The 19,029-nt window shown below is 45.4% G+C and overlaps 1 protein-coding gene and 1 long non-coding RNA gene across 2 annotated transcripts in view; one reads left to right on the forward strand and one right to left on the reverse strand.

Moving 5' to 3' along the window:
* The first annotated feature begins 5,120 nt into the window (after positions 1-5,120).
* On the forward strand, positions 5,121-17,918 carry LOC308473796. Its single transcript, XR_013984330.1, has 2 exons — positions 5,121-5,594; positions 17,847-17,918. It is a non-coding gene; the product is annotated as an uncharacterized lncRNA (long non-coding RNA).
* The window catches only part of LOC308473634 (uncharacterized protein), a 197,663-nt gene continuing 188,783 nt past the window's right edge, over positions 10,150-19,029 (reverse strand). The window contains exon 5 of the transcript XR_013984114.1: positions 10,150-10,200. The gene's annotated coding sequence lies outside the window, so the exon portion shown is untranslated. The remainder of the gene's footprint in view (positions 10,201-19,029) is intronic.

Genomic DNA, 19,029 nt, shown 5'->3' on the forward strand with positions numbered 1-19,029 from the left:
GTCCGCAGTCATACGAGGAAGCTGAAAGATGGAAATCGCAGGACAGACAAAGCAAAGTGGTTCACATGAAGCACATGGTTAAACTTTGGAACTCAGTGCCACAAGATGTAGCACATTGTTGTTGTTGTTTAGTTGTGTCTGACTCTTCGTGACCCCATGGGCCAGAGCATGCCAGGCACTCCTGTCTTCCACTGCCTCCCGCAGTTTGGTCAAACTCATGCTGGTAGCTTCGAGAACACTGTCCAACCATCTCGTCCTCTGTCGTTCCCTTCTCCTTGTGCCCTCCATCTTTCCCAGCATCAGGGTCTTTTTCAGGGAGTCTTCTCTTCTCATGAGGTGGCCAAAGTATTGGAGCCTCAGCTTCAGGATCTGTCCTTCCAGTGAGCACTCAGGGCTGATTTCCTTCAGAATGGATAGGTTTGATCTTCTTGCAGTCCATGGGACTCTCAAGAGTCTCCTCCAGCACCAGAATTCAAAAGCATCAATTCTTTGGCGATCAGCCTTCTTGATGGTCCAGCTCTCACTTCCATACATACACTGCTGGGAAAACCATAGCTTTAACTATACGGACCTTTGTTGGCAAGGTGATGTCTCTGCTTTTTAAGATGCTGTCTAGGTTTGTCATTGCTTATGTAGGGCATAAGGTAAAGGTAAAGGGACCCCTGACCGTTAGGTCCAGTCGTGACCGACTCTGGGGTTGCGGCGCTCATCTTGCTTTGCTGGCCGAGGGAGCCGGTGTACAGCTTCCGGGTCATGTGGCCAGCATGACTAAGCCGCTTCTGGTGAACCAGAGCAGTGCACGGAAATGCCGTTTACCTTCCTGCCGGAGCACGACCTATTTATCTACTTGCACTTTGACATGCTTTCAAACTGCTAGGTTGGCAGGAGCAGGGACCGAGCAATGGGAGCTCACCCCGTCGCGGGGATTTGAACCACCGATCTTTTGATCAGCAAGCCCTAGGCTCTGTGGTTTAACCCACAGCACCACCCGCATCCCATATAGTGCATACCCTCCAACATTTCTCTGAAACACTACCTTTGCTACCTTTAATCCTGTGGGCTGCCCCTTCCTTCCCGATCCCTTTTCATGGAGGAGCTCTTATGCCATTCCTGACCCTTTTACCAAAGGTAATTGGCAGCAGAATACATTTTGTTCTGCGCAGTGTTAAAAATGGGTACTTTGTTTTGCCAACCTTCCTGAACTTCCTTTCACTTCAGCAAAGGAGTACAACATTTGTTTAAGAAAGAAATATTGTCTTCAGTGGGAAATGTATTCCATGTGTGTTATGATTTATATCATGACAGAGCTTTCCTAACATACAATCTTTTTATTCACAGTATGGGGATATATATATATATATATATATATATATATATCCATAATTTTAAGTTGTAGAAATGATAAATTTAGATAATTTGTATGAAAAACTCCCACAAGCATTTGATTTCCTTAATAAATCCGTAGGAGATGTCAACAGGCTGGTTTATATATGAAACTTTAGGATAAATACAGCATGTCTAATTGAAAAGTCCATCTCCATCAAACACCCTGAACTGAGCTTTAGAATGAAAGATGGAGGCTTTATTTAATGCAGGCTGCCCTTGCTGTCACAAATGCTATTCTTCTGTCTCCTTCACCATCTCAGCTCTCTATTCCCCAAGTGGTCTTAAAGGGGGTGGGGGTGGGGAATAAATAAAAGATGACAGTTGAAAAAGTTGGTATCTGTGCAGCGGTTTAACCTCCTTATGTTCCAAAGTGTTAATCCTACTGCACTTAAGAGGATGGAAGCTGGAATCCCTGCTGTACTTGCTGGCCACAGTTCAGAATTTACCACCAAGGCAATAAGCTCACAGTTGGGAATGTTTTTGAGGAGGGAAGGCAGTGAGCAAAAGGGTCACGTCACCGGGTCATTCTTTCTATCACCAGAGGATGAAGCCACAATCATCCCAAGAGATAAGGATGAAAGGAGAAAGGGGAAGTAGATAGATTTTTGCAGACCCAAAGGGGGGGAAAACAGGACCTCAAAACACGATCACATGTTTTCACAGCATCTGGTATTTCCCCTGCTGATATAAAGACTTGGCAAACAAGTGCGAGAAAATCAACGGCCAGACCCACTGGAGTTCCCTGGCCGCAGTAACCTTTCACATAGCTTCACAATAGTTATAGAAGTAGCAGAATCAGGCCTTGGGGCAGTGGCAGAGGAGTTGTTTACAAGGACAAGCTAAGTGATGCCAGGCCCCTGGACTTAAGTCCCTGGACTTAAAGGACTAGAATGAAGGAGCATAAATGACCTTAGGAGGACAGAAGATGCCACAAAGGAGATGCACAACAGGTGTCAATTCCCCCAGCACACTGCTTTTGGTAAGCTTTTGCCAGTAATGGCTTCATATCTCTACCGTCATCTCAGATAACCGAAAATCCTCAAGCCTGATCATCCCCAATTACTACTCACGGGCTCCCCTGGTTCAAATAGCAGGTGTATGGGCTCTGATCTAGAGTGGAACTGCAGCAGAGGGCAAAGGGTTAACATCTCACCACCCTCTCCTTCAAGCTGCCAGTCTGAAGGGGGTGGGGGCTGGCCTCTGCTATTTACTAATGGCGTCCCATCTGTTTTGGCCCCAAGATGATCCTGTCCGGTACTTCAGAAGCATGTGGCCAAACTATGCAACGCTCATCTGACGTGAGCACTAAAAACGGCATCAATGTAAGAAAAGACAAAATATAAAACCAAATTACAGTCTGCACCGTTTTAATTTAGAACCACACTGCAGCTGTTAGAAAAGGGACGGATTTCCTTCTTCCCACACAGACCTAAATAAAATTGGTGCCATTGACCCTCTTTTCCTTCCAGCATATGTAGGAAAGCGTCATGCTGTCATCGTTGTGCAGTTCAAACATGCCCCAATAACTAGGAATTAATACATGAGTTGCAATACAGGTACACCAATATCATGGAATTCTGCTTTGTGGATCCTTGACTCTGGTTTCCTCAAAGCTATGCAATCCACTTTTGTGACTACATCCACACGAGCACATCTCTGGGCCATACTAGGTCCCATTCAGACTTCTCAGGTCATAAGATGCCACACTGAACGCAGCTCTCCCGAGGTCCCACCAGAACCTGCTGAAATAGTGGCAGATTCCAATAAGTGCCTTTTCCCTGTTCCATATGTTTGGGAGCTGTTCTCATGTTACTTCATTTTGATAGAACGTGGGTCATCGCATCAATATGATGCTGCCTACAAAAATAAACCTCAAAGTCATCTCACAATCAAGTACACAGCTGCAGTACGGACACTGTCTAATGAAAGCAAACTCCATATGGCAGGTGTTGCTTTTTACAGACCTATGGTGAAAAGTACTTGAACAATGTCAGACAAATGTCAGACAAAGAAAAAGGCTCGTCACCTTCTCCTCCACCATTTCTGTTTGAGTCCGTACACAGAAATATAATCCCACGCAGGTGCCTGCCTAAATACTGTTCTTATTCTGCAAAACACCAGCACAAAAGGGAACAAAATAAAAGATATATCCATATACAGAAGGAGAAGTGGCGATCCATGACGACAGTACGTCTGAAATGATGGAGGATTGAGAAGTCTGAGCTTCATAGGCAGAAGCACAGGGGGGAGCTAGCCTAGTATCAAGCAAATCTACTGGAGAATATCATATCCAAAACTACCCCACCATGTACACTTACCAGACAAGAGAACAGCAACAGAAAGAGTACACTGGTGCCCTTCTTCAAAAATCTCTTTCTTTTAGCACCCAAGTGCTAGGAGGAAAAGATTTGCATCCTGCAATTGGAGTAGATTAAGCAAAATGAGACGGCATTTATAGCACAAGCTGCTACACCAGTCACACCAGGATAAAGAAAGAAATGAAAGACACCTTTATGCCAGAGCTCAAGGCATAATTTTGGCAAAGTTTAATGCATTGGGGGGGGGGGGGAGAGAATGCAAGAGGAGGCCATTGAACCTGCCATTCACACCAGCTCTATATGAGAGGGATGGATCTTCCAAAACCCAAATAGGAGAAGAATGAATGTGACTGGACAGTCTTTCTGGAAAGCTTCTGATATGATCTCAGACACATTAGAGAAGAACATAAGAAGTGCCTGCTCAATAAGGTTCATAGCCCATCTAGTCCAGCATTCTGTTTTCATAATGGCCAACCAGAGAGGGTGCACCTCCACAGGCACATACCTCCACATGTGGTGGGAATGCCTCAAAATCCAACTATTCTGGACAACATCCATATGAGAAATATGTAAAATAACTAAGCAAGTATTAGAAATCACCTCAGAATTGGCCCTACTAAACATCTTCCAAGACAACAATGCCCATTTATACCACAAAGAACTCATAACCCACCTACTTTCAGCAGCCAGAAACACCATAACCAGACACTGGAGAGACCTGTCAGGAGTAAGCATGGACCAATGGTACCAAATAGTATGGGAAACAGCCCTACTAGAAAAATTAACCAATAAACTGAAACTGACACGGGGACAAACAGAAGAAGACGCCTTTACCCCGGTATGGCTCCCCTTTATCACATACACAGCCCAACAAGACAATGACAATAATCCACCAACAGCATACAAATCAATATGGCTAACCTGATCCAAAACACCCACCCACCCCACTCACACATGAAAACAAAGATCACCGCAGCCAATCACAAACAAACAACCACACCCTAGGCCAACCCCAACCTCTCTCACCACCAAAGGAACACAAGTGAACAGCAGAGAACCTGCACGAGCAACGCTGACACCAAATCCTACATACATTAAACAAAATAGAAACATCGCCACCCCACCCCCACACATCCATCTTTCCCCCTCCACCCCTTTTCTTCCTAATGTCTCAACAAATGAAACTGATTTGTAAAAATGTGACATGGAAAAAATACAAGAGACATTACACATACTTCTGTAAATCAAGAAAATCTTTAATAATAAATAAATAAATCAATGGCCAACCAGATGTCTCTGTTTACACCAGCTGACACACACATTTAGAGTGCATACTATCTGAAATTAAAAGTGAGATAGAGAGGTGTTGCTGCTCACCCATATGGGAAACAGACCATACAGAGCTCATTGGCTTGGCATTTTGTTGTTGTTGTTGTTCTATTTCTTCATACTGGGTGTGATGTCCTTGGTTTCATCTCCCTCCCATCCATATGGGATAGAAAGATACCACTAAGACCACCCACTGACAAAACACTGGTGATGACTATTTAGCAACAGAGGTGAAGGGTTTGAGGTCTTCTGTGGTCTCGGAGGCCTTCAAATGACATGTGACACAACAGACCATCTAAGCTCCTCTCCCACCTTCCTTTTGAAAGCCTTGTAGAATATCCATGGTTTCATGATGTCACAACTTTCTGCATTGTTGCGTCACTGGCAGTCAGGGATACGGAGTGAGAACAAGGAAACACAGAACAGCATGACATTGCAACACAGAGCAAATCCTGCTGAATATTACAAAAGGGGAAAAGAAGAGCTAGATGTGTGGTTGGAGTCATGTCAAAAGAAGGAGTGGGAGAGAAAGGATCAGTCACATCTTGGAAGAAAAGCAAGGTTTATAAAGGAGTTATAATCTATAGAGAGGAAATTTTGTTAGAAGACTTGAGAGCTGCAGAGTCACTTGCAGATAAGGCCTGAGCAGCATCAAGGAGAGAGTTTGCAAACACATACCCTCCAACATTTCTCAGATGAAAATAGGGACATCCTAAGGAAAAGTGATGGGACGCGGGTGGCGCTGTGGGTAAAACCTCAGCGCCTAGGACTTGCCGATCGTCAGGTCGGCGGTTCGAATCCCCGCAGCGGGGTGCACTCCCGCTGCTCGGTCCCAGCGCCTGCCAACCTAGCAGTTCGAAAGCACCCCGGATGCAAGTAGATAAATTGGGACCGCTTACTAGCGGGAAGGTAAACAGCGTTTCCGTGTGCGGTGCTGGCTTGCCAGATGCAGCTTGTCATGCTGGCCACGTGACCCAGAAGTGTCTTTGGACAGAGCCGGCCTCTTAAGCGAGATGGGCGCGCAACCCCAGAGTCGGACACGACTGGCCCGTACGGGCAGGGGTACCTTTACCTTTAAGGAAAAGTGGGACATTCCAGGGTCAAATCAGAAACTGGGACAGCTTCTGTAAATCTGGGACTGTCCCTGGACACTTGGAGGGTTTGCAAACATGACTCAGCTGCCAGCTCTACCTAAAGAAACTAGCTTTACCACTATCAGATAAATCCTAAAATATTAACATAGGAACATAGGAAGTTGCCTTAATAAGGAGTTGAATCCACTGGTTCATCTAACTCAGTAATTGCTTGGATTTGATATCCCGCTTTATCACTACCCTAAGGAGTCTCAAAGCGGGGCTAACATTCTCCTTTCCCTTCCTCCCCCACAACAAACACTCTGTGAGGTGAGTGGGGCTGAGAGACTTCAAAGAAGTGTGACTAGCCCAAGGTCACCCAGCAGCTGCATGTGGAGGAGCGGGGAAGCGAACCCGGTTCACCAGATTACAGGTCCTCCGCTCTGAACCACTACACCACACTGGCGCTCTCAGTACTGTCTCCACTGGCTGGCAGTGGCTGTCTAGAGTTGCAGAGAAGGGCTGTCTCTCAGCTCTACCTGGAGATCCCAGGGATTGAACCTGGAATCTTCTGCATGTAAGACGGATGCTCTACCACTGAGCTATGTCTCTTCCCTCCCCCCCTCTGCCTTGGAAATCCAACTGGAGAGGAATTTCCTGCATTGCGGTTGCTCAGTCTTCATTCAGCTACTAATTCTACCCATAGAGACTCAGCCCGCAGCATCCACTATTAGGCCTTGCCCACATCACACACCTAGCGCTTGGGAAGTACAGGGTGGTTCTCCACAGTACCGGGAGGCATGATCAAGGCTAATACCATCACAAAAGCACCGAGTTTGTTTTCTAAAAAAAGCGAAAGAACTCCAAAGGGAAGATAAAAGGGTGTAGTGGCATTTGACGAGGGCAGTGTTACAGCTGCACCGTTTCAATTTGATACTGTAATTTACACTGTGACCTGTCTATTAACCCCAATCCCCTCTCTCACTGTTCAAGATGCACCTACTACAGCGATTCAGGTGCGGCTGAATAGCCTCTGTCATTGTCCTGGCCTGCCATGAGGTTTCTCAACTCAATGCTACCCCTTGAATGACACTCTGTCATTATACTATATTTAGGTAATGAAAGGTGTAATTTAGCTTTGTTCTGTTGCAAGCCAATCCGGGCCTTGTATGCATCGGGATAGGTAATAAAATAGGCGTGCGGATATAAAAAGCCTGAATAAGCATATTATTCAGCGTAATTTCACAAGCCAAAACTGATGAAAGAACCGAGGGGTACAAAAGCCTCGGCCACTTCAATGCCTGACAACGAGAACTGTCATTAGGGGGCTGGACAAAGAGACAGATTAAGGCTGGACACGGGATCTACGTGGCCCATGATTAATCAATCCCCCTTATGCTATGGAAGCTGCTCCATAATTGATGGCATTTGGTGATGATTGCTTTCCAATTACAGGACTCTCTCCTGTCGTTCACGGCAGAATATTGCTTTGTACGACTATCATCAGCCTTTCCAGACAAAGCATTGTCCTGGACTTGGCATCTTTGTGGAACTGTCCTCCTGTCATCATAATTGTTCTGTCTGGACATTGTTCCGGACTTCAGCCATCTGCTTTATCACACCCCCACCCCATTCTCCGCAGGAATGAATGTAACGGATAAAGGATCATCCTGGCAGAAGAGATAATGAGAAATAAGCACCCGATGGCCAAATTAGCCGTCACACGTTCCTCTAACCTGAGTAACTTTATCGCAGAGGAGAGATCTCACAGAGCTTGTGCTAAATTCATCATTGCATCGAAAGGGGAGCAAATGGCAGGTGCCTCCTCTGCTGCTAGCCGGCAAACTATTATTGGAGGGCATTAAGGACGCGGGTGGCGCTGTGGTCTAAACCACTGAGCCTCTTGGGCTTGCTGATCAGAAGGTCGGAGGTTCGAATTCCCATGACGGGGTGAGCTCCCGTTGCTCTGTCCCAGCTCCTGGCAACCTAGCAGTTCAAAAGCATGCCAGTGCAAGTAGATAAATAGATACCACTGTGGCAGGAAGGTAAACTGTGTTTCTGTGCACTCTGGCTTCTGTCACGGTCCTCCATGTGCCAGTAGCGGTTTAGTCTTGCTGGCCACATGACCCGGAAACCTGTCTGTGGACAAACGTCGGCTCCCTCGGCCTGAAAGCGAGATGAGCGCCGCAACCCCATAGTCGCCTTTGACTGGACTTAACCGTCCAGGGGTCCTTTACCTTTACCTTACCTATCGGAAAGACTCTGCATAAGAGGTCTGCATGCATGGTTAGAATATCACACGCAGCAGATAGTGCAAAAAGTGTGCGTGAGAGAGCGTTGTTGTGAAAAGGGGGGTCTGCAGGGGTCTTACCTAAAGTGCATTCTCCACTTGTATAAAATGCAGCAGTCCAGGTTCATAGCACTGTTCTGTTTCAATCTAGCCACAATTCCCTTTGCTCCTGACCATTCTCAAAGTTAGCATGGAGTGAAAGTTTGATGGGCATCAAAGTTTATAGCACCTGGAGGGCACCACTTTGGCTACCTGCAAAACTTTCAGGGATTATTATTTTTTTACTAAATTTTACTACTTATCTTTTAATATATATATGATTATATACCAAGGTTGTCTCTTGTCAACATTGCAGAAAATTGGAATATTGAGTCTCCCTACAAAATAGAAGAGAGATATTTCAGTGTGAGTGAAAGAGGGGGAAGAGGAGGCGAAGTTGCTTGCCGCCAGATTCTTTTAACGCAAGTGGCAGAAAAGAACTGAATGACAAAATGGGAGAAGAAACTTTAAGAGAAAGTAATTCTGGTCTGTCCGTGTTTGGCTTGCATTAGTTGCTAGTCCTGTCTACCCAGCCCACCTAGCTTCCATAAAACTGGAGAAGTGAACATCCAGCGATCTTATCACCTCTCCGACTTTGATCCATACCGGTTACTACCTTTAGGGATTCCTTGCCTTTGATAATTCTAGTTTATCATTCCTTGTTACTTTTGACCAATGGGCTTAAGTGAAGAAAGGAGGAAAATACCTGAAATGCCAGGAGTTTAAACAAATGGAGGAATTTGTCAGGCATTCAAAGTCAATTTTGTCCTTTTAAAATGAATCTTGCCCCAAGTGCTGAAACACCATTGTTTTAAAGCAGTTAACAGCATTTAACATCAGAGAAACTCATTAACTTGTTTCAATTGGTGTAGCCGGCTCCTCTTAAGAGTGGCACTCTCAAGAGCACAGTTTATCCCAGTCATGGGTAAATGGAGGCAGCCTTTGTGAAAGGGCTATCATCAGGACGAAGCATGAATTATCCACCCTGTTGTTGGAAAGAAAGCATTTGTCTTCCACAAAAAGCTCACATCGCATCGTCATCTCTCCTATTTGATTGCTCTCTGCTTAGGCATGCATTTTATAGGGTTGCCATATTCCAAAAAGTGAATTAGTTTTGCCCAAAGTTGTTGGGCGTTTTTGGGCAAATTGCAAAGAGAGAGAGAGAGATTTTTGAGCTATTTTTAAGGGAAGTCGGCAAAAACAACACTGCTAACATCGGATTTTCCTGGACATTTTGCCGATTTCTGCTTGGACACTGCTTCTGACTGCAGTATTCTGGGTATGTCCCTATAATTTTGGACACAGGTAAAGGTAAAGGGACCCCTGACCGTTAGGTCCAGTCGTGGCCAACTCTGGGGTTGCGGCGCTCATCTTGCTTTATTAGCCGAGGGAGCCAGCGTACAGCTTCCGGGTCATGTGGCCAACATGACTAAGCCACTTCTGGCAAACCAGAGCAGTGTACGGAAATGCCGTTTACCTTCCCGCCGGAGCGGTACCTATTTATCTACTTGCACTTTGACGTGCTTTCGAACTGCTAGGTTGGCAGGAGCTGGGACCGAGCAACAGGAGCTCACCACGTGGCGGGGATTTGAACCGCCGACCTTCTGATTAGCAAGTCCTAGGCTCTGTGGTTTAACCCACAGCGCCACCTGTGTCCCATAATTTCGGACATATAGCAACCCTATTTTGTAACATCTGCATGGCATTGCACATACCTCTTTATTGCAAAAGCCTGGTGTAGAAGGCCAGCAGGAGTTCTGCTTTCCTGATTCATGTGTCAGTAGCAAAAGAAACAACACGCCACCATTCATTAAAAAATACATCAGAGTTTTTTCAACATGCATAAAAATTATACTTTAAAATGAAGAATAATGTGTGAGATGGCCTGAAGTATCAATTAGCAACAGACACAGGAGGAAGCACATTAAAAATAGTGTCAATTGTTATTAGTATAGCTAAAAGGGTGGATGTCTGGCTGTTAACCAGAAGGTTGGTGGTTCGAGCCCACCCAAGGATGGCTGTAGGCAGGATTCCTATATTGTAGGGGGTTGGACTAGATCAGGCATAGGCAAGCTGGGCCCTCCAGATGTTTTGGTACTACAATTCCCATCATCCCTGACCACCGGTCCTGTTAGCAAGGGATGATGGGAGTTGTAGTCCCAAAACATCTGGAGGGCCAAGTTTGCCTATGCCTGGATTAGATGATCCTCAGGGTCCCTTCCAACTCTACAGATCTATGATTCTATGAGTCATTGAGTTGTAGATTTGGAAGAGCCCAACTCACTGCATTGCAGGAATATTTTGCCCAATGTGGGGCTCAAACCCATGACCCTGAGATTAAGAGTCTCATGCTCTACCAACTGAGCTATGAACATGGTGGGCTGTGACTATGATTCTATGACAGTTGCCACAAATCTGCTGTACAGTAATTTCCCAGGGAAAACTTTGTGGACGTGTGGCGATGGTGGACGGTAATAAATTGTGTCCTACCACTTGTAAATGTGAAAAGGGTCAATGAAGCCCATTGTCAATGGCCTACTGTTGACTATTATCCTTGACAGCTCAAGAGAACCTCCATGCTCAGAAGCAATGGATTATGGAATAACAGCTGCTGGAGGCGTACAGCATGGGAGATCTATGGGTCTGCTTATGGACTCTCAAAGGCATTTTCCCAACTTCTTTTTGGAACAGTATGCTAAGCCAGATTAACCTTCAGCTAGGCCTAGTGCCATAGTTTCTGAATGTCTTACAACATTGTATGGAACCTCCAACCCATGGGCCAAATTGGGCCCATCACAGGTCCCATTTTGGCCCACCAGGTCATTTCTCCCAAAGCATGCCCACCTTCTTCACACCATAGGTGACATCAGGATCGGCAGTGCAACCAAGTTTCCTGTTCCTACTGCTAATAGTACAAGATTGCATGGGGACACTCAGAAGAGGAGAGTCTTACCATAAAGTCAAATCAATGAAAATACACTTTAGTGAAACATGGACAACAGAGTGTCATTCAACAGCACAATGTCGATTCCTGCTCTCGCACTGATTTGTTACGTAGCTTTGTTACAAGTTACCATTACAAAATTAAGCTTTACCTTCAAGCTCTCTGGGGAGGGTAGTACAAGAATGACTACAAAACATTTGAAAACCCAGGGTGCCTTATAAATTATAATTTTCATGTAGCTCTTACACTGCAGCATGGCCTACAACTGCTATTTTGTAGTGAGCAACACACTATTTTTTATACGCGACAAGGTAAAAATTATGCCCATTTAATTCAGATTGCACATCTAAGAAAATGATGGCTGGGAAGCGCAAGAGACAGGCTCAAAAATAATGGCTTTTCAACATTCTTCCAAAGACTCCCAACAAAGTTATTGATCACTCCCCCTCCAACACAAAAAACGGGTAGATTATATTGCTACAGAAACAACTGTCACATTGATGTGAAGAGCATATATCCTCTGCAAACTATTGGAACTAGTGCTGCCTTGTTAACAGTTTCCACCAAGCTGTTAACAAGGCAAAGAGTAGCATTTTCCACCTGAAGTTTAAACAGGTTAATTACGTTTTTCCTCTCCATTTGCACAGAGATGCGAAGTAGCCGTCAAAAGAATGAACCCGGTATGTGCTTCTTGGCAGGGAAATCCTTTTAAGTACTTAAAGTCATCTTTAAGTTTGAGTCATTAGGATTAGTTCTGCACTGTTTAATGTTAAAGGAAATAGGTAGATAATGAAACAGCTCTGGAGACAAGTGGAACACCAACGGCTAATGGGACATCAAGTGCTCCATGTACTCAAAATATTTACAGAAAGAGTTAACATTGCTTCCATCCTTTTATCATCCCTGTTCAAAGCAAAGCCACCTCCCTTTATCTGATCAGAAATATTTAAAATCATTACAAATAATAATATCTTTCAGGGAGTCGACGGGGATCTGAGCAAACAGACCTACCTGTCTGTGTTTGTAGGCCACAGCTAACTGTTTCCGTGCATTGTTTTAACCGAATTCGTTTTGGAAGGTGAAGGAAGTTGCTGCTTTATTTTAGAAGTACAGAAATGTGAGCAATCTGAAATTAGGCATCTGGAATGTCTCCTCTTGCGGTATAGTTCACGTAGTGTTTTGAAGAGCCAAAACAATAGTGGTCCTCGATTGAGTCTGCTCTCCCTGAGCTCATCACTAACACATGAGCATTAAGTCATAATAATAATAATATTAATAATAATACAGTGGTACCTCGGGTTAAGTACTTAATTCATTCCGGAGGTCCGTTCTTAACCTGAAACTGTTCTTAACCTGAAGCACCACTTTAGCTAATGGGGCCTCATGCTGCTGCTGTGCCGCTGGAGCACGATTTCTGTTCTCATCCTGAAGCAAAGTTCTTAACGTGAGGTACTATTTCTGGGTTAGCGGAGTCTGTAACCTGAAGCATATGTAACCTGAGGTACTACTGTAATAATAATAATAATAATAATAATAATAATAATAATAATAAATTATTTATACCCCGCCCATCTGGCTGGGTTTTCCCAGCCACTCTGGGCACCTTCCAACAGAATATAAAAAACAATACAGCGATCTCCAACCCCCTCCCCCCCCCGCCACTACAGTAGGAGCACCATGTTGAGCAGTCACTCTAAAAAGAATTAGGGTCCGATAACATGGAAGAACAAACCAAAGCAACACTCTCCCACTCCAATTAACACAGAGCCAGTCTTGGCCCAAATGGCATCCCATGCAATGAGCAAATTCAGTGCCTCCCTTCCGTTTGCTCAGCTGTGAAACACATTGTGTTTTTTTTTATTTCATGTGCAGCCTATCGGATGACTTTGACACACAACATGAATGAATGATTTTATACCTGTCACCACTGCGACTTTTCTAGAAAAAGAGGTGCCGGAACTCACCACAAACACCTCCCTCTTTCTCTTAGGATGGCAATGGCGCCCACCTGAGTTCTGGCAAGTTCTGGCTGAACAAAAAAAGCCCTGCCTGTCATACAAGCATAGTTGAGCCTGTAAAGGTATATTTATTCAGGCTGCACAAACTGCTTGCGCTATTTGCTTCTGCTGTTGAGCGCATGGTTGACTTGACTATCTTGTGTCTCTTTCTCGTCAGCAGAACAGGCTCCTAGTCAGTTTCCAGGCTTAGTATAAAGTACTGGATCTAACCTTTAAAGCCCCAAATGGATTGGGACCAGTTTACCTGAAAGAGGCCCTGCTTCAAATACCTCATCAGAATGAAGGGAAGCTGGTAACCACTAGGGTTTGAAAGTGGTACCCAGTTATGGAACACCATTGGCAGAGAAGTTCACGCAGACCCTTTCCTTCTACATTTAACTCTGGGAGTTCTGTTTTGCCATATTTACGTTGCTTTGTGTTTAATATTTAATTGTTTTTATACTTATCTATAAAGGGAAGTGGGTGGCGCTGTGGGTTAAACCACAGAGCCTAGGACTTGCCAATCAGAAGGTCGGCGGTTCAAATCCCTGCGACGGGGTGAGCTCCCGTTGCTCGGTCCCTGCTCCTGCCAACCTAGCAGTTCAAAAGCACGTCAAAGTGCAAGTAGATAAATAGGTACCTCTCTGGCGGGAAGGTAAACGGCATTTCCGTGCGCTGCTCTGGTTCACCAGAAGCGGCTTAGTCATGCTGGCCACATGACCCGGATGCTGTACGCCGGCTCATAGCTGTCAAGTGTCCCTTATTTGAAGGGACAGTCCCTTATTCCAGCGCCATGTCCCGCTGCTGTCCCTTATTGATGGATGTCCCTTAAATGATGTCCCTTAAATTTCAAAGGAAGCAGCTCCTCTCCCTCCCTCCCTGCCGGCCAGGGAGGAGGGAGGCTCCAACTGTGTTGCTTAGCTGTGTTGTTCACCCAATAAGAAGTCTAAGAACGACTGGGGGGTGGAGCTTGCATGCCTTGTGTGTGGCTAGTTAATGCAAGCTGAGGAGGGTTTTGAATGCTGGACACCATTTTGTTGCACATGCTGCTGCAAACTTTGCAGTGCAAAGCCAGGCCGGGGAGCCATCTTAAGTTGAGGCTGCATAGGCCTTGTGGTGCATGTGATTCAGATTCTATTCAGTTGAACCTCTGGTTACAAAGTTGGTTGGACAGTGTTCTCGAAGCTACCCAGCATGAGTTTGACCAGACTGCAGGAGGACAGGAAGACTGGAGTGCCTGGAACAGGTGAGGCTGCAGGTCCCTTATTTTGGCTGCTGGTCCCTTATTTTCAAGGCTGCTGGTCCCTTATTTTCAAATCTGTAAGTTGACAGCTATGCGCCAGCTCCCTCGGCCAATAAAGCGAGATGAGCGCCGCAACCCCAGACTCGGCCACAATGGACCTAATGGTCAGGGGTCCCTTTACCTTTACCTTATACTTATCTATTGCAGGCTACCTTCACGTTACGAATGTCTGAGTAATAAATGATAAAAAAATAAGTTGAGTGGATGACCTGTAACAGGCACTGCCTCGCCCCAGGCGGCCCCCCACCTCCGCCCCCCTAAATTCAATCAAGAGCTATCTAATCCAACTCATAGGAATCAAAATTGGGGTCAGAATATTTGAAAATGAGAGACAGAGCTGCATTAACCGTCCTATATTTATCATTTTGAAGGACGTGCCAAACTAAACACACTTAGTTTGCAGCCAAGTACCTCCGAGTAAGACCTTGCGAACGAAGTGGAACTTACTCCAGAGTAGACGTGCCTAGAATTGCAGTGTTACAGCACATTCCTAAGCATGTTGACTCAAAAGTAAATCCCACTGAGTTCAGTACTTACTCCATGGTAGATTTACTTAGGATTGTACAAATAATGCTATGCTGGTAGGTACAAATATATTTATTCACAACAGTGTTCGTATTTAAACCATTATTATTATTTTTTTAAAGAGTCTTGTCCATCTAAATTTGGGCACTCCAAGTTGTGCCCAACACACACATAAGACACATATCCATTTACTTGACTCCTAATAAGTTATGGAAGTCAGATTCTTATCCCTTCCTGAAACTCCCACAGGCTTTAAAATCAGCCTTTTTTGAAACAACACATTCTTGACTATAGCTCTCCCAGTAAGCAGTGCTCCAACCCTGAATATAAGAGGGAGTTCCTTGCATGAGGTTTTGCAGTGATGATGGCAGGTGGGAAGCTAGAATAGCTGAGCTGTTTGTGCTGTTCGGCTTAGATGAGTTGTGATCGTTACAGGGTTTGCCACAGACCTATCTGGTTGATGTGGGTCAGTAACACTGACTCAGTGCACCTGCTTTCGCATTCGGTACAATTTGCTTGGGGTGGCAGCTTTCTGGAAGAATCCTCAGTGAACTTCCGAGCAAGTGAGGCTGGAGGCAAAAATCACCAGTTGTTTCCTCTTTTTCAATGCTGGGACAGAAGAAACTCAGCTTGCTAGCAGGGAATTTGTACGACAGTCAGTCCCTGTCTCCCTTCAAACCAGCATGTGGTATAAGGGTAGTAAGGAAGGCTGCCTCCAGAAGCATTTATTCACATCCTTCCAGGGGGGGAAAAAATCAATACACCAAACATGACAGCATGGCAATCACAGCCAGAGCAATCTACTTCTCAAGCAGCCATCAATCACCAGATCAAGCAAGTAAAATCCACCAATTTGATGCCTTGCATTCTCCTGTTATGAAAAAGTAAACCGGCACAGCTTATTGCTGCACGAAAATAATAATAATAATAATAATAATAATAATAATAATAATAATAATAATTTATTTATACCCCACCCATCTGGCTGAGTTTCCCCAGCCACCCTGGGCGGCTTCCAATCAAGTGTTAAAAACAATACAGCATTAAATATTAAAAACTTCCCTAAACAGGGCTGCCTTCAGATGTCTTTTAAGGAGAAGATAGCTGCTTATTGCATTCACATCTGAAGGGAGGGCGTTCCACAGGGCGGGCGCCACTACCGAGAAGGCCCTCTGTTGTGTCTACCATTCAACATTTTCTACAGGAGGGGCAGGCACAATTTCAGCATGTGGGATCTACTTAATTTTTATTTTCCTAGAAGCCTCAGGTCCACCAGTTATAGTCAGGTGCAAAATAGTGGTTCAGTTGGGTGGCCATGCACAAAAAAAATGAAAGACAGGGTGCTTCTGACCGCATGCTCAGCTCAAGATGAAAATGCATTTCTGGTTTTCCACCAGGCTTGCATTGATTCAGCAGTCTAACCTGTGTGAGTGGGACAGGGGGCACGAAACATTTTAGTCAAGCTATTGCCAAGACAATTGGGATAGTTGCTGTTCTACTGCAAATCACCCAGAGATCCAATGGTAGGTCCTGATCTGCTTTCTGCCCAACAGTGTTCTCAAGGGCACTGGCTTTCTGAGAGCACCTTCATCAATTACCGTATTTTTCGCTCTATAAGACGCACCAGACCACAAGACGCACCCAGTTTTTGGAGGAGGAAAACAAGAAAAAAAAATATTCTGAATCTCAGAAGCCAGAACAGCAAAAGGGATCGCTGCGCAGTGAAAGCAGCAATCCCTCTTGCTGTTCTGGCTTCTGGGATAGCTGCGCAGCCTGCATTCACTCCATACGACACACAAACATTTCCCCTTACTTTTTAGGAGGGAAAAAGTGAGTCTTATAGAGCAAAAAATATGGTACTTTCAAAGCACCAAAAGGTGTAGACTCAAAAAAGGAAAAAGGAAAGCGAGTGTATGTGCTTCAGTGGGAACACAGCATCTTCAATGTCTTCCCGCTGCAATCAAAGCATTTGCTCGCAGGGCCGGGCTGCCCATGAAACAAGGTGAGGCGTCTGTCTCAGGTGGCAGGATCTACAAGGGCAGCAGATCTGCCTCCAAAGAACACATCATCCACTGCTGTAGCAGCCCACAGTGGCACTGATGGTCTCCTCCCACCCCCTATTCCCAGTGTTGATCTTTATTTCTGCCTCACTTGTACCTGATGTAGATCTTCACTCCCCTCTTCCTCCCTGGTGGAGGGGAAGGGGCGCCATTTTGTGGTTGGCCTCAGGTACCAAAAGGTATTGGGACGCGGGTGGCGCTGTGGGTTAAACCACAGAGCAAATAAGAAGGTCAGCGGTTTGAATCCCCGCGATGGGGTGAGCTCCGGCTGCTCAGTCCCTGCTCCTGCCAACCTAGCAGTTTGAAAACACGTCGAAGAGCAAGTAGATAAATAGGTACCGCTCCAGCGGGAAGGTAAACGGCATTTCCGTGCGCTGTTCTGGTTCGCCAGAAGCAGCTTAGTCATGCTGGCCACATGACCCAGAAGCTGTACGCCGGCTCCCTCGGCCAATAAAGCGAGATGAGTGCCGCGATCCCAGAGTCGTCCGCGACTGGACCTAATGGTCAGGGGTCCCCTTTACCTTTAAAAAAAGGTATTGGGCTCCTTCATGAACAATTTGCTTCTTTTCTTTTTTTACACAGGTATTAACTCTCAAGCCTGACACATCTTTGAATGGGAAGAATGTGAGTAAGATATAAATTTATAGAAACTGACAGGAATCGTGATTCACTTGCTCTGCTGTCTCAAGGCTTCCCTCTCTGCTTCCAGCAGCATCACCTCGCATTCCCATGAGCGTGAACTGTCTCCAGAACCCACAGGAGAGAGCTTGCAGGCGAGATCCTTCTTTGATGTGGCTTACAGGTGAAAGAGGAAACAGCTACCCCACCCAACCCACCCACCCCCCAAAAAAAGAAAAGGGGGAGGGCGATACCAAGCACTTTATGACTCACACACCAGAGAGATATTGTGCAGTGTGAATAACTGGAGGATCTTAACATCCCAAATGTTGCTTTGCAAGCTTAAGATGATATCCATCTCACACTCAGTCGTCACCTTCCCTCCGAAAACGCTGCCACAATTTAAAAAGAAACTGATTTGTCATAATTAACGTTGGTGGTGCAAAGAGATTCTTTCTTAGGAAGGCAAAAACTGAAATGCAAATGCAGCTCTTGATGTAAAAGACAGATTAGGAGGCAGCACAGAAACCACTGGGGATTGTCTGGGGAAGTGACTCTAGCACTCTTCGGTTTTTAATGATAAAACCATGGTGTGGGGATGGCTGTGAGATCACTCTCCAGCCTTCCACATGAATTCTCCTCTCCGCTCCCTCCATCTGGTTGTAGTATTAGATGTGACCATCGCCATGCAAGTTAAAACGAAAGCTAGTACCCTCCGAAAGCCAAGTTCAGGAATTAAACATCAGCTTTGATCCAAAACGCCTTTTGTGCAGGCAGAAGGCATTTCCCCTTGTATCGGGGGTGTGTGTGTGTGTGTGTGTGTGGTGGGAACAGGAGGCAGCCCCATCCATTTCTGCAGATCTCCACCCCACCTACTCCAGGTGCAGGTGCTGTTCTGGAGGATCACCCCCCCCCCAAAAAAAAAAACCCCTTACGAGTGTCTTTTGGGGGAAGGGGCAAGAAAACGCAGTTTTGCAAGCAGGGACCTGCGCATGGTTCTTTGGATCTGAGCCACATTTCCCCAACTGAATCGTGAGTCTCTGATATTGAGATTAACAGAAAAGTCAAGTTTATATGAATTTCGCTTTGACAGGATAATGTGGCCCAGATGTGTTTTCCGTGGACAGTAGCAATATGTGTGTACCGA

Source organism: Podarcis pityusensis, assembly GCF_964106645.2.
Source record: "Podarcis pityusensis genome assembly, chromosome: 3".
Taxonomy (NCBI): Eukaryota; Metazoa; Chordata; class Lepidosauria; order Squamata; family Lacertidae; genus Podarcis; species Podarcis pityusensis.